Here is a 14,327-nt window from a genome sequence, read left to right as displayed (position 1 = left end):
ACACCTTCAGGGTTTCTTAGGTCAAACATCATTCTTAGGATGTTCTCAGTAACAACAACAAATCTTCCATGGACAAACGACAGGATTGATTTAGGGGCAACTACAGCGTGCACCCAAAATTCCTTCACTAGTTATGGGTAAACAGGTCCACAGAACTCAGAGAACAGAGAAGTCCATCCTTGAAACAACATATCCTCTTTCAGATGGAACTCATGTTTTTCAAGACTATCAAAGTCCACCGTTAATTCACAGATAACTTCTAACTCGTTTTTGGGAATAGAGCAAGAGATAACAGGAACAATGTGTTGTTCTTCTTCTTGAAGATGTAGAGGAACAGAGGAACCAGCGTTGAGAGAAGATGAAGCAGCCATTGAAACAGTACTGAGATTACTTGAAACTTTTCTGGGTTTGCGTTTAGGGTTTGAGAAAAGGGGAAAACAGGTTGCAGAAATGCATGCAAGAAGAGAGAGAGAATGGGAGCGAAAAAGATAAATGTTATGATTTGAAATATATTTATAGAGGCGGAGTAGAAAAAGAATGCAATTAAATTATGAGAATGAACAGTTACAAAATCAATTGAAATCAAATGCATTAAATGATGAGTGACGTTAGGTGAGAGAACGTGGTAATTGAAATGATTTACATAGTTACCTAGGGCGGCGTCCCATCAGTTTCACTCACACTTTTACCAACCGTGCAAACACGTGTTCACCATCAGAAAACACTTTATGACAGCTGTGTTGCATTGCATTTTCTTCTATTAACGAATAGAACTTTTCATCTTCTAATTCTGATCAATGATTCTGACTACCATTCTTTAGAAATGATCTAGTTCTGATAGGATCATCTTTCTTTCCAAGAATCACATCTTCTGAGTGAGCTGAGGTGAGTCTAGAAGATCTTCTGACTGTTGGCTCTTCAGAAATTCTGAGATTCTCTAAAGACGCAGCAACTTGATCTTCTGATCCTTTGCTTCTGAGATCTTCAACTTCTGATACTTTGTTTCTTGGTTCTTCAGCTTCTGATATATCAATATCTAAATCTGCAAAATTCTCAAACTGCTTTGGCTTTTCAAGACCAAGCTTATCATCAAATCTGATATTGATTGATTCTTCTACAACCAATGTTTCAGTATTGTATACTCTGTAGCCTTTAGAGCGTTCAGAATATCCAAGAAGGAAACATTTTTGTGCCTTAGAATCAAACTTACCAAGATGATCTTTAGTATTCAGAATGAAACAAACATATCCAAAAGGATGAAAATATGAAATGTTGGGCTTTTTGTTCTTCCACAATTCATAAGGAGTCTTATTTAGAATAGGTCTTATAGAGATTCTATTCTGAATATAACATGAAGTATTTATTGCTTCTGCCCATAAGTTCTTAGCCATATTGGTTTCATTGATCATGGTTCTGGCCATTTCTTGTAGAGTCCTATTCTTTCGCTCTACAACTCCATTTTGCCGTGGAGTTCTAGGACAAGAGAAATCATGGGAAATACCATTTTCTTTGAAGAACTCCTCAAAGAATCTGTTCTCAAATTCGCCACCATGATCACTTCTGACCTTTATGATTTTGCACTCCTTCTCAGATTGAATCTGAGTGCAGAATTCAAAGAACACTGAATGAGACTCATCCTTGTGTTTTAAGAACTTTGCCCATGTCCAGCGGCTATAATCATCTACGATGAATAATCCATATTTCTTCCCTCTGACAGATGCTGTTTTGACTGGTCCAAACAGATCAATGTGCAGAAGTTCTAACGGTCTAGAGGAAGAGACAACATTCTTAGACTTGAATGCAGGTTTGGAGAACTTGCCCTTCTGACATGCTTCACAAAGAGCATCTGATTTGTATTTCAGATTTGGGAGTCCTCTGACCAGATTTAGTTTGTTAATTTGAGAAATCTTTCTCAAACAAGCATGTCCTAATCTTCTGTGCCAGACCCATTGCTCTTCAGAAACAGACATAAGGCAAGTCACCTTCTGCTTCTCAAGATCAGAAAGATCAATCTTATAAATGTTGTTCTTTCTCTTGCATGTAAATAGGATTGAGCCATCCTTCTGACTTACAGCCTTGCAAGACTTTTGATTGAAGATTATGTCATAACCATTGTCACTTAATTGACTTATGGACAATAAGTTATGCGCTAATCCTTCTACAAGAAGTACATTAGTTATGGAAGGAGAGTTACCAATACTTATGGTTCCAGAGCCAATTATCTTGCCCTTCTGATCTCCTCCAAACTTGACTTCTCCACAAGATTTAAGCACCAGGTCTTGGAACATAGACCTTCTTCCCGTCATGTGTCGCGAGCACCCAGAGTCCAGGTACAATGACATTTTGTGCTTCGTCTTCTTTGCTGCCAAGGATATCTGCAACAGAAATTATCTTCTCCTTAGGTACCCACAACTTCTTGGGTCCTTTCTTGTTAGTTTTCGTCAAGTTCTGATTGAACTTGGGTTTAGCATAATAAACAACAGGAGGAACAGCATGATATTCTTTAGGTTTGGCAGCATGATATTTTCTAGGTTGTGTCACATGCTTCTTAGTGTGTGTAGCATGAAAGCTTTTGGCATGTGAGGTGAGCCTAATATCATGTGAGTGGCCATATTTGAACTGATCATACAATGGCTTGTATGTGATTTTTATATCATCTACAGGTTCAAATTTGTGTGGGGTATCACCCTCATAGCCAACGCCAATCCTTTTGTTTCCAGAAACACCATATATCATAGAAGCAAGATGACTTCTGCCAATACTTTTAGATAAAAACTTTATGAAGCTCGAGTCATATTCTTTCAGAATATGATTGAGGCTAGGAATGGATTTTTCTGATTCAGAAGGAGATCCAATATCTTTGGATAATTTTAAAACTTTTTCCTTCAGTTCAGAATTTTCCACTTCCAGCTTCTTAGTTTCAGAATCAAATAGCTTCTTCAGCTTTTTGTATTTGATACTAAGATGAGCCTTGAGTTCCAGAAGTTCTGTTAAACTGGAAACTAACTCTTCTCTAGATAGTTCAGAAAATACCTCTTCAGAATCTGATGTAGATTCTGATCCATCATCCACTGTGGCCATCAGTGCAAGGTTTGCCTGCTCGCCTTCAGAGTTTGATTCTGATTCTGATTCTGAATGATCCCATGTTGCCATAAGACCTTTCTTCTTATGAAACTTCTTCTTGGGATTCTCCTTCTGAAGTTTTGGACATTCATTCTTGAAGTGTCCAGGCTCATTGCACTCATAACAAATGACCTTCTTCTTGTCAGATCTTCTGCTTCCAGAAGATTCTCCTCTTTCAGGCTTCTTTGAACTTCTGAAGTTCTTGAACTTCCTTTGCTTGCTCTTCCAGAGTTGGTTTACCCTTCTGCAGATCATGGACAGTTCATCTTCTTCCTCTGATTCTGATTCTTCATAATCTTCTTCTTCAGCCTGAAAAGCGTTAGTGCATTTTTTATAATTAGATTTTAATGCAATGGACTTACCTTTCTTCTGAGGTTCATTTGCATCCAGCTCTATCTCATGGCTTCTTAAGGCACTGATTAGCTCTTCCAAAGAGACTTCATTCAGATTCTTTGCTATCTTGAATGCAGTCACCATTGGACCCCATCTTCTGGGCAAGCTTCTGATGATCTTCTTTACATGATCAGCCTTGGTGTAGCCTTTGTCCAAAACTCTTAATCCAGCAGTTAGCGTTTGAAATCTTGAGAACATCTTCTCAATATTTTCATCATCCTCCATCTTGAAGGCTTCATATTTCTGGATCAAGGCAGGAGCTTTAGTCTCCTTGACTTGGGCATTTCCCTCATGTGTCATTTTCAATGATTCATATATGTCATAGGCAGTTTCCCTGTTAGATATCTTCTCATATTCAGCATGAGAGATAGCATTCAGCAAAACAGTCATACACTTGTGATGATTTTTGAATTGCTTCTTTTGATCATCATTCATCTCTTGTCTTGTAAGCTTTACACCACTAGCTTTCACTGGATGTTTGTAACCATCCATCAGAATATCCCATAAGTCACCATCTAGACCAAGAAAGTAACTTTCAAGTTTATCTTTCCAATATTCAAAGTTTTCACCATCAAATACTGGTGGTCTAGTATAACCATTGTTACCATTTCCATTATGTTGCTCAGCAAAGCCAGATGTAGATGTATGTGTTGGATCTTCACCAGCCATCTTGACTTAAGCGTTTTTCTCTTCCTGGATCTTTTCTAAACACGGTTAAGTGCTTGCACCTTAGAACCGGCGCTCTGATGCCAATTGAAGGATATAAAAACACTTAGAAAGGGGGGGGGGGGTTTGAATAAGTGTAGCTTTAAAACTTGTAAGATAAAAACAATTTGCACAATGATTTTTATCCTGGTTCGTTGTTAACTAAACTACTCCAGTCCACCCCCTTGGAGTGATTTACCTCACCTGAGGATTTAATCCACTAATCACACAAGATTACAATGGTTTTCCACTTAGATACCCTCTAAGTCTTCTAGAGTATTCTGATCACAACCTGATCACTCTAGGAACACAATGCTTAGATACCCTCTAAGACTTTCTAGAGAATCCGATCACAACTTGATCTCCTCTAGTTCTTACAACTTAATGTAAACAAATTCTTATAAGAGTTACAATGCTTCTTAATAAGCTATTATCACAATTGTGATTTTTCTCTTAAGTTTAAGCTTAATCTCACTAAGATATTACAACAGCAATGTAGTGAGGTTGAAGATGAAGTTTGAGAGCTTTTGAATTTGACAGTGTTTCTGTATGTTTGCGCAAAGTATTGTTATTCAGCTTCTCATCAGAACTTCTATTTATAGGCACTTGAGAAGATGACTGTAGGGAGCATTTAATGCTTTGCGTGATCCGTACAGCATTGCATTTAATGTTTCACTCTTTTGTCAACTACTTCTAGCCTTGCTTTCGCTGTGTCTAGTGACGTTGCCTTTAATAGCTTCTAACGTTCCTTTTGTCAGTCAGCGTAGCCTGCCATCTTGTACTTGCTTCTGATCTGATGTTTGTGTAAACAACGTTTGAATATCATCAGAGTCAAACAGCTTGGTGCAGAGCATCTTCTTGTCTTCTGACCTTGAAGTGCTTCTTAGCGTGATACCATGAGAACTTCAGTGCTTCTGCTTCTGATCTTAAGTTCTTCTGATGCTTCCATAGACCATGTTCTGATTCTGCTTGACCATCTTCTGATGTCTTGCCAGAGCATGTTCTGATGTTGCATGCTGAACCTTCTGAGTCAGTGCTTCTTGCGCTGATTTTGTGCATACTCTTTATGTGATTCCTGAAATGGAAATTGCATAGTATTAGAGTACCACATTATCTCATACAAAATTCATATATATTGTTATCATCAAAACTAAGAATATTGATCAGAACAAATCTTGTTCTAACAGTAGTATGTCTTGTGTCTTAGTTTGTTTTCTGTGCTTTTTGCATCTGCTTGAATTGCATCTGCCCTTGTATTCTCTTATCTTATGTTTAATCAAATGAAATATTATCTGTTCTTTCTTAACTCTGTGTGTCTTTTTCATCTGAATCTTTTATGCTTTTTGATGTTATGACAAAAAGGGGGAGAATGTGATAATTGATTTGGTTTATTATATCAGTTGATGGGCTTAAGTCTCAACATTCCTAACTATTATTTGCAAGTTTTCAGTCTTTGATAGTTTTTGCAGGAATGTGATATTCTGGACAAAGCTAAAAATGAGAAGAAAATACATGGGGAAAAGCAATTCGAAAGCTCCTAAAGATTTGATGCAAGCTGAGTGCTCTGAAGCTTCAAGTCTAGAAGCAAGAAATGCTGTGATCAGATCAAGAAGCTCTTATGGATCAGAAACATAGAAGACTGAAGACATAAAGTCTCAAAGTTCTGATGGGTCAGAAACATAGAAGACTGAAGACATAAAGTTCTCTGATATAAGTGATCACAAAGAGAAATTCAAAGCTCTGCAGCTGTCCAATGGAAGCTTTGAAGAGAAGCTCTGAATGTTCTGAAGTTCTATTCAAAGTGAAAGTCTCAACTGAAATGGAAAAATACTCAGGGAAGTCTTTTATTTATAAATTCTTCTAGTATTAATTTCAGGGGGAGATTGTTAATCTCAGGGGGAGACATATTCACACACTCTGATTATATGCTTATGCTATATCTATGTACTTGTCTTTGTTCATCTGATATTCTGGATACAAATTCATATCAATTATATATGTTTTTATCATCATCAAAAAGGGGGAGATTGTTAGAACAAGAATTGTTCTGATCAATATTCTGTATTTTGATGATAACATTATATATGAATTTTGTATAAGACAATGTGGTACTCTAATCCTTTGCATTTTCCATTTCAGGAAATATATATAAAGAGTATGCACAAATCAGCGCTCAGAAGAAACTGACTCAGAAGGTTTTGGATGGCTTCATCAGAACATGCTCTGGCAAGACATCAGAAGATGGTCATGCAGAATCAGAACATGAACTGGAAAGCATCAGAAGAATGAAAGTCAGAAGAACAAGCTCTGAAGTTCTGAATGGTATCACGCTCAAGCTCTTCAAAGTCAGAAGACAGAAGATGCTCTGCACCAAAGCTGATGACTCTGATATTCAAACGTTGTTATCTACAAAATCCGAGTCCAGAAGAAAGTACAAGATGAAAGGCTGAAACGTCTAATCTCTGACTGACAAAAGGAAAGTTAGAAGCTACAAAAGGCAAAGTCAGTAAAAGCAGCAAAAACAAGGCTCGAGGTTGTTGACAAAAGTGTGAAACATTAAATGCAGCGTTGTACTATTCATGCAAAGCATTAAATGCTCCCAATGGTCATTTCCTCTCAGCGCCTATAAATAGAAGTTCTGATCAGAAGCAAAAGACAACACTTGCGCAAATATACATAATTGTTGTCAAATTCAAAAGCTTACGAACTTCATCTTCAACCTCACAAATTCTTGTAATATTTAGTGAGTGTTAAGCATAGAACTTAAGAAAAATATCACAGTTGTGATTACAGCTTTATTAGAAGCATTTAAACTCTTGCAAATTTTAATTTTACATTGATTGTAAAAGGATTCCTAGAGTGATCAAGTTGTGATCAGGATACTCTAGAAGACTTAGAGGTTATCTAAGTGGAAAACCATTGTAATCAGTTGGATTAGTGGATTAAATCCTCAGTTGAGGTAAATCACTCTAAGGGGGTGGACTGGAGTAGTTTGGTTAACAACGAACCAGGATAAAAATCATTGTGTTGATCGTTTTTATCTTCTAAGTTTTTGAGATACACTTACTCAATCCCCCCCTTTCTAAGTGTTTTTCTATCCTTTATTAGTGACATTAGAAACCAAAATGAAACATTCAACCAATTAAGAAGTTTCTCCATTTCTCAATTGATTAAATTTGAGTCTCCATGATTTGACATTGGAGACTTTAGGTGAAGCAACTAAGTTCTATACTTAGAGTGATAAACATGGCTAAGAAGGATTGGTGGTGGTTCAAAGAAAAAATTCATTTGAGATAATTTTTAAAGGATTGGATCGAATTAGCATAAGGAAAGGAATATATCAAATGGATAACACTTAGACCATAAGGTATAATATTTAACATAGGTTAGAGTATCCAAAGTGGCCTTCCTATTTACGAAATTGAGTCTCGATTTTCTTAAAACAATGTGTCATACCCCAAAATTTGCCCATCTCATTTCTCCTATTGAAGCTCATACTAAAGTTCAAGGTTCAAAGACACATTCTCCTAAACAATGGCTCAAGGAATTAGGGTTTTGATTTCTCTGAAGAAAACCAATGAATCAAAGGCTCCATTGCAGTTCATATGGCTTATGATGTTTCAAACTATCTCCATAACAAAATTCGGGTTTCAATTCCAAGGATTGACCACTCAATTGCTCAGAAAGTCAACAGTCGATTGGTTTGACCTAAAAGTCAACTGTGGTCAAAGTACAGTCAAAACTCCTGATTTTCTGTCAACAACCTTATTTTGAAGTATCATTCATCATTTGATCAAGGATTGATCATGATTCATCAAGAAAAGATCAGAAATCAACAAAACCAAAAGTTTCTAAATTAGAGTTTTCATAGGAGAAAGTCAACTGAACTTTGACCAACCATAACTCCTACATGGAACATCATAAATTTTCCATCCAAAGCTCATTTTGAAGGAAATTGAATTCCCTACAATTTTGTCTCTCACAAGCCAAGCCTAAAAATGCTTCATTTGAGAGATATGGTCCAAAACATTACAGGTCCTTCTAGAAAGTCAACCAAAAGCAGTTTTCTGTCAAGGGCCATATCATCAAAATAAAATCTCCTAATGCAAAAATTCTTTCAAAGTAGCCTGTAGAGGACATCTTGGGCTTTCCAAAAAGTCCTAGAACACTTCCATACAATAAAGATTGAGAGAGTTATGGCTTGCATAATTTGGCAAAATTTGAGAAATAAATGGAAAGTCAATTTGAATAAATTTGATATTTTTGACAAATGGGCCTATGTTTTGGTTTTGAAATATGATCATGAGCTTACCCAAGATCCATAAAGCCTCTCCTTTAGCTTCCATTATTTTATTGATTTTATTTTGAAATTTATTCAATTGAATTCAAAGTTTAATTAAATAAATAATAGGAAATATGGAAGATATGCATAATTTTATTTTTTGTATCCATCTTGAGAATACATTCATACACAAATCAAGGGAATTTCGTTGGCCTTTTATTAAGGAATATTGGATGCAAAAAAGGACACTTTCATTCAATTTTGAATCAAATCTCCACCTCTCTCCAATCATGGATTCTTGGCTAAATTGTTAACCTAATATCCCACTCTATAAGTAGAGAAGGGATTCAGGTCATTAGGGGACGGGGGACAGCCTCAAGAACCCTAAAAGGATTTTCTAAATTTGCAAGAATTGGTGCAAGTTCGAAATTCTACTCTCAGCCGTATTCAATCGATCCTGGACGTTGCATCTTCCTCCTTGACGACTCAGGAATCCATATCACTCAACATACAAGCCCAGAGCACGTGAGGAAGCACCATACCACTCAACCACGGTTTGCTTTGTTTCTTGAACTTAAATTCTTAATTCATGCCATTTAAACGATTTCCATGCATGTATTCCTGCTTATGAAGTTGTTTGAATTCATTTAGAACGATTGTTGGCAAGTCTTGACGTACGTATGAGGTGATGCCATTGTTAGGGCTCAAAGCTTTCAAAGCTTTGAAACCCTAATTTCAGGCCGTCCCAATTAAAACTAATACTTCCATCGTGTTCAGGGGGACATATCGAGATGATCTGGGCATTTATATTGATTGGATGACGTTGTTTTATTAAGTTTCAAGTTTTGCAGAATTGTTAAGAAAAAGCGTAGCAAAATCCATGGCAGATCTCTAGCTAATTTGTAGCTATTTCTGGGCACAAGGAAGAAGACGACGATGGCGGATCGTGGGCCCTACGCGTGAGATTTCTATTGGATGGTCAAAGGGTTCCATTCCTCTCCCGTCATCTGATTGGCTCGTCAACACCTGCGGATGCCACGCGCGCCACTTGTTTGACTTTCCCCAACCAATTTATATTTTATATTTATTTATTGTCAAGTGTATTGTTAACAAGTGATGATGATAGCATAGCTGGCGAGACATAAAGGTTGTTGACGCTCGAGACCTGGGATCGATCCTTACAAGCGTCATTGATTTATTTTTACCAATTCAACATGCTTGATCCAGTACTCCGCCCCTACACGCACATAGTGTACCTTCGGTTACTAGCCGTCAGATCCTAACACCACAAGATCTAATGCGCACCAGGATGAAGATCCACCATGGACTCCCAGGATTGCACAGCACCAGATCCAACACCCAGCTAAGTTTCTTTTCTTTTTTTTATTTATTTATTTAATTTAGTTTTAACTATTTATTTTTATTACTATGTTTATTTATTTTTACCCAAATTGTTTTCTTTTTCTTTTAAAATTCTTTTTACATAATAATAAAATATTTTACCTACATAAATAAAAATTAAGTTTTTATTAGATGATTAACTTAAATTAGAATAATTAAGTGATTAATTTAATTATTTAATTAGGTTAATATTTTTAAATTAATTATTAGGGTTAGAAAATTCAATCGAAAACATATTTTTGTCAATTTAATTAATTAGCTTGAAAATCAATAATTAATTAATTAAGGGTTTTTATTATATTAACCATGGTTAACTTGTGCCCTAATCAGGGTTGCGAGGTTTGTCATTAGATCACTAATGCACTAACATTTCTCTTCTTCGTGCCAAATTTTCAGGGTTAATCAAGATGCTTCAGCCACGCGCCATACCAGATCGAAAAGCTAAGTTTCAACTTCTCTTCTTGTTTAAACATTATTTTATTTGATTTTGCCTTTTTGCCTAAAGGTAGGGTTTGTCTCAAATAGTCAATGAATCTCTCCTACACTCATCCTTATTTATTTTCCTCTTTAATTTTCAGAATTGATCAAGGGTTCGAGGAAGATCAAGACATTCAAGATTTTGATTAATTATTGTTCCCTCTTATTTTCTGCCTTTATTTCCCCTTCCCCACAGGTGTTTGTTGTAATAGCGTAGGACTATTAAACTGTTTTACTTTTGTGCTGTGGTTAGTAATCTTAGGGAGTGCTAGCCTTGAACTGAATTAGATCACTAATTATAAGATAAAATATCTGAATTAACCACCTGATTGTGCCACACACACACCTTTAGGGTAATCCCTCTGGTTGCCTTGTTGCCTTATTACTGTTGCCTTGTTGCCTTATTGATTATGCCTTAAAATAGTCAAGTCCATCGATTCCGAGGATACCTAAAGCAAAGGTTGCCTTATTCATTGATATCATCAATTTTGTCCCTCGAAGTTGCCTCGGTAAAACATGATGATTGTCCCAATTGCTAAGGTATCCTCGCATGTTTCCTTAAACGACTATTATATCCTTCCCTTAGACTACCTACCCTCTTTATGGTAGGGACAGTCTTATGGAGAACGATAACCTCGATGACCCTTCAAATCCAATGAAAGGACTACCTGCCCTCTTTATGGTATGGATAACCCTTTCTCATTAAAAGCTAAAAGAACGATTTTTCAAACTTAGGGTAGGTAACTTTTAATTGCTTGCTCAATTCAAATTCAAAAATCTTTTTCCCACTTCTTTTCAAGATCAAATTCAAAAAGACTACGCTTATTTACAAGCTAAAGTTCTTCTTCAAAATCTCTTCTTATTCACACTTTTCAAACAATTCAAATAAAGTGAGCTAAGCAATTAAGAGCCCATGGAAAACCATGGATACAAAGGGTGCTTTACACCTTCCCTTTGTATAACCTACCCCCGAAATCAATCTCTTTTAAAGGTTTTTTCCTGTTCTTTTAACCTTTCTATTAAATTGGATAAAATAAAAGTCGGTGGCGACTCTTGCTATCCGCACATCCATAAAAGTCAATTCTCCCACCGTATTACACAATGTCATAGAGATCACATAGACACGTGAAAATTTGAACCAAAATAAATTTATTCAAATTAAAGACTTTCTCCTAAGAGGAGTCTAGAACTTTCCCTTTAGAAATGGATTTTGAAAAAAAATACGAAATCATGAAGCAATAATAAAGAAATGGAATGTGATCCTTATCAGATATGTCACCATGTCATTATTTTGTATGTATTGAATGTAAGTCGAGGGAGAAAAAATAGGTTTAAGGCTTGAAACATCATCAAAATTAAAATCCTACTTGTGGGGTTAAGTATCGATATGACAACTATATCTAATAGGGTAACAATCATAATGACATAAGGGATATTGAACATGAAACTTGAAGGGTTTCGGAATTAAATAATGCTTAAAAGATGGGAGAAATAGTACCTGAGGTTGCTCTTGCTAAGCATGATTATGTCATAGATGCATATATTTAAAAAAAAAGACTAGTATTTTGCAACATGATCAAACCACTAAAGATTCAATGTTTTGACAAAGGGACTTTTAGTGCTAGATTTTAATGGATTGAAAAAAACAAACATATGCCTACAAGCATTATATTGATGATGGTCTTTAGAATTTAAAGGGAATAAAAAGGTTAAGCCCATAGACTTTAAGAGAAATGGGATCTCCATATGGCTTTTGCAGCCTTACCACATTCAAGATTAGGACGTGATTGATGGACATATTTAAGCTATCCATTCATAAGTAGTTTCATGGCATATAAGGTCATGAGATGAGAAACATGAGTATTGTTGTGATATAATCCAATTTTAGGTTGTTATGTTAATTACATGGGTTACAAGTAGTCATTTGTCTATAAATACACGTATGTAGTTAGTTTAATATAACAATAATATAATTTAATATAACAATAATATAATTTACTTTTCATTCTCCATATTCTCTCTCTAACACTTTCATTCCTCTTCTCAACTAAGTGCTTCTGCACTAGAAAAATAGTATCTAGAGCCTGGTTTGTTCTTCTTGTTTTGATTCAATATTTGAGCGCTGGTGGTCGTGTTTTCATGGATCGTGAATCAAATTTGATGTAGAGATGAATGCAAGGAATGGAATTCCCAATTCTCTTGCAGTTCTTGACGGAAAAAATTTGAACCGATCAAGTAAGCAAATGAAATCCTTGTTTAGTTTTCAAGAAACCCTAGAAGTGGTCACTAATGGCGTCCCTGAACTTGCTCACAATGCAATGATGCTCAAAGGATTAACCACAATGATGCAAAGAAGAAAGATCGAAGGATGCATTGTGTATTCAATCTGTAGTGGATGCTACGAATTTTAATCGAATATCTCATGCTGAATCTGCAAAGGAGGCGTGGAATATTCTTGTCAAGTATTACGAAGGTGGTGAGAAGGTTAAAGGTGTCAAGTTATAGGCACTAGAAAGGAAATATGAATTACTACAAATAAGAGAAGATGAAAAGATTGCACGCTATGTATTGAAGGTGCAGAATCTTATCCATCTAATAAAAGGTTGTGGTGAAGTCCTAACTGATAAGATGTTAGCTTAGAAAATAATGCGAACCTTGACCTCTCATTTTGATCATGTTATCACGGATATTCAAGAATCCAAAAATCATGAAACTTTGAAATTGAAGGATTTGGTTGGTTCCTTGGAGGCACATGAGTTAAGGATGGTTGAGAGGAAAAGAGTTCAAGATTTGATAGAAGCATTGCATGTCCAAACATGGAATAAAAATGGAAGCTCCAAATTCAAAGGAAAAGGTGACAAGTCCCTGAGCAAGAAAGGTTCTTGGTTGGATTGTCACAAGCAAAATAATGGTGAGAGGGCTTCTGAATCCTCCAAAAGAGGAGAAGGAACCTCGACTCTTAAAGAAAAACTCGAGAAGAAGAGTGTGCAGTGATACAACTGTGAAAAACAGGGTCATTTGGCCAATAATTGCTGGTATAAGAAAGGCAACAAAGGTTCTTCAAAAGAGAATAATGTTGAAGGAGAAAACTTTGTAGGTGAAGATTCAAATGATTCTGAGACCATGGTGTTTATGGTTTCAGTTTCAGATAAGCATGTCGACTCCAAGATCTGGTTTCTCGACACAGGCTGCTTAAACCACATGACTGGTCAAAGAGTTTGGTTAGCAGATTTCTATAAGTTGAAGAATATCAAAGTCAGGCTTGCAGATAGCAGCTAAATGCAAGTATATGGTGCGGGAAACATAGTTATTCAAAGGAGTATCAAAGCAAAAGTCATAATCGAAGATGCGCTCTATATACTTGGAATGAATTGTAATTTGCTATGTATTGGACAACAGGTCAAAAAAGTTTTCAATGTGGTTATGAAAGATTGAGCCTTTGAATTATTCGACATTCAAAATAATTTGCTCTTAAAATCTCCCCTGTCGAATAATAAGACATTTAAACCATGATTTGTTCGACTGAGGTACAATTCCTGAAAACAGTTGTCGACCACAAGCATAGTTGATTGTGGCACTTGAGGTTTGACCATTTGAACTTTATGTCTCTAAAGCAATTGATTACTCAAGATATGGTAACTGGTATACTAATTCTTGTCATGCCTGACAAGCGCTATGAAGGTTGTTTAGTAAGGAAGCACTCTTGAAAGTTTTTCATTTCGACTATGCCAATGAGGTCCTCCTGCATACTAGAAGTAGTACATTAAAATGTATGTGGCCCTTTTAAGGGTCATACCTTTGATTAAAACAAGTTATTTATCTCATTTGTTGATGAGTATAGTCAAAAACTCTGGATCTATGTGATAAATTGCAAAGACGAAGTATTTGCAATCTTTAAGAGATTCAAAATACTTGTCAAAAACCAGAGTGAAAAGAAGATCAAGGT

This window comes from Vicia villosa, linkage group LG5 (assembly GCF_029867415.1).
Source record: "Vicia villosa cultivar HV-30 ecotype Madison, WI linkage group LG5, Vvil1.0, whole genome shotgun sequence".
In the NCBI taxonomy this organism is placed as follows: domain Eukaryota; kingdom Viridiplantae; phylum Streptophyta; class Magnoliopsida; order Fabales; family Fabaceae; genus Vicia; species Vicia villosa.
This window is presented reverse-complemented; position numbering follows the sequence as displayed.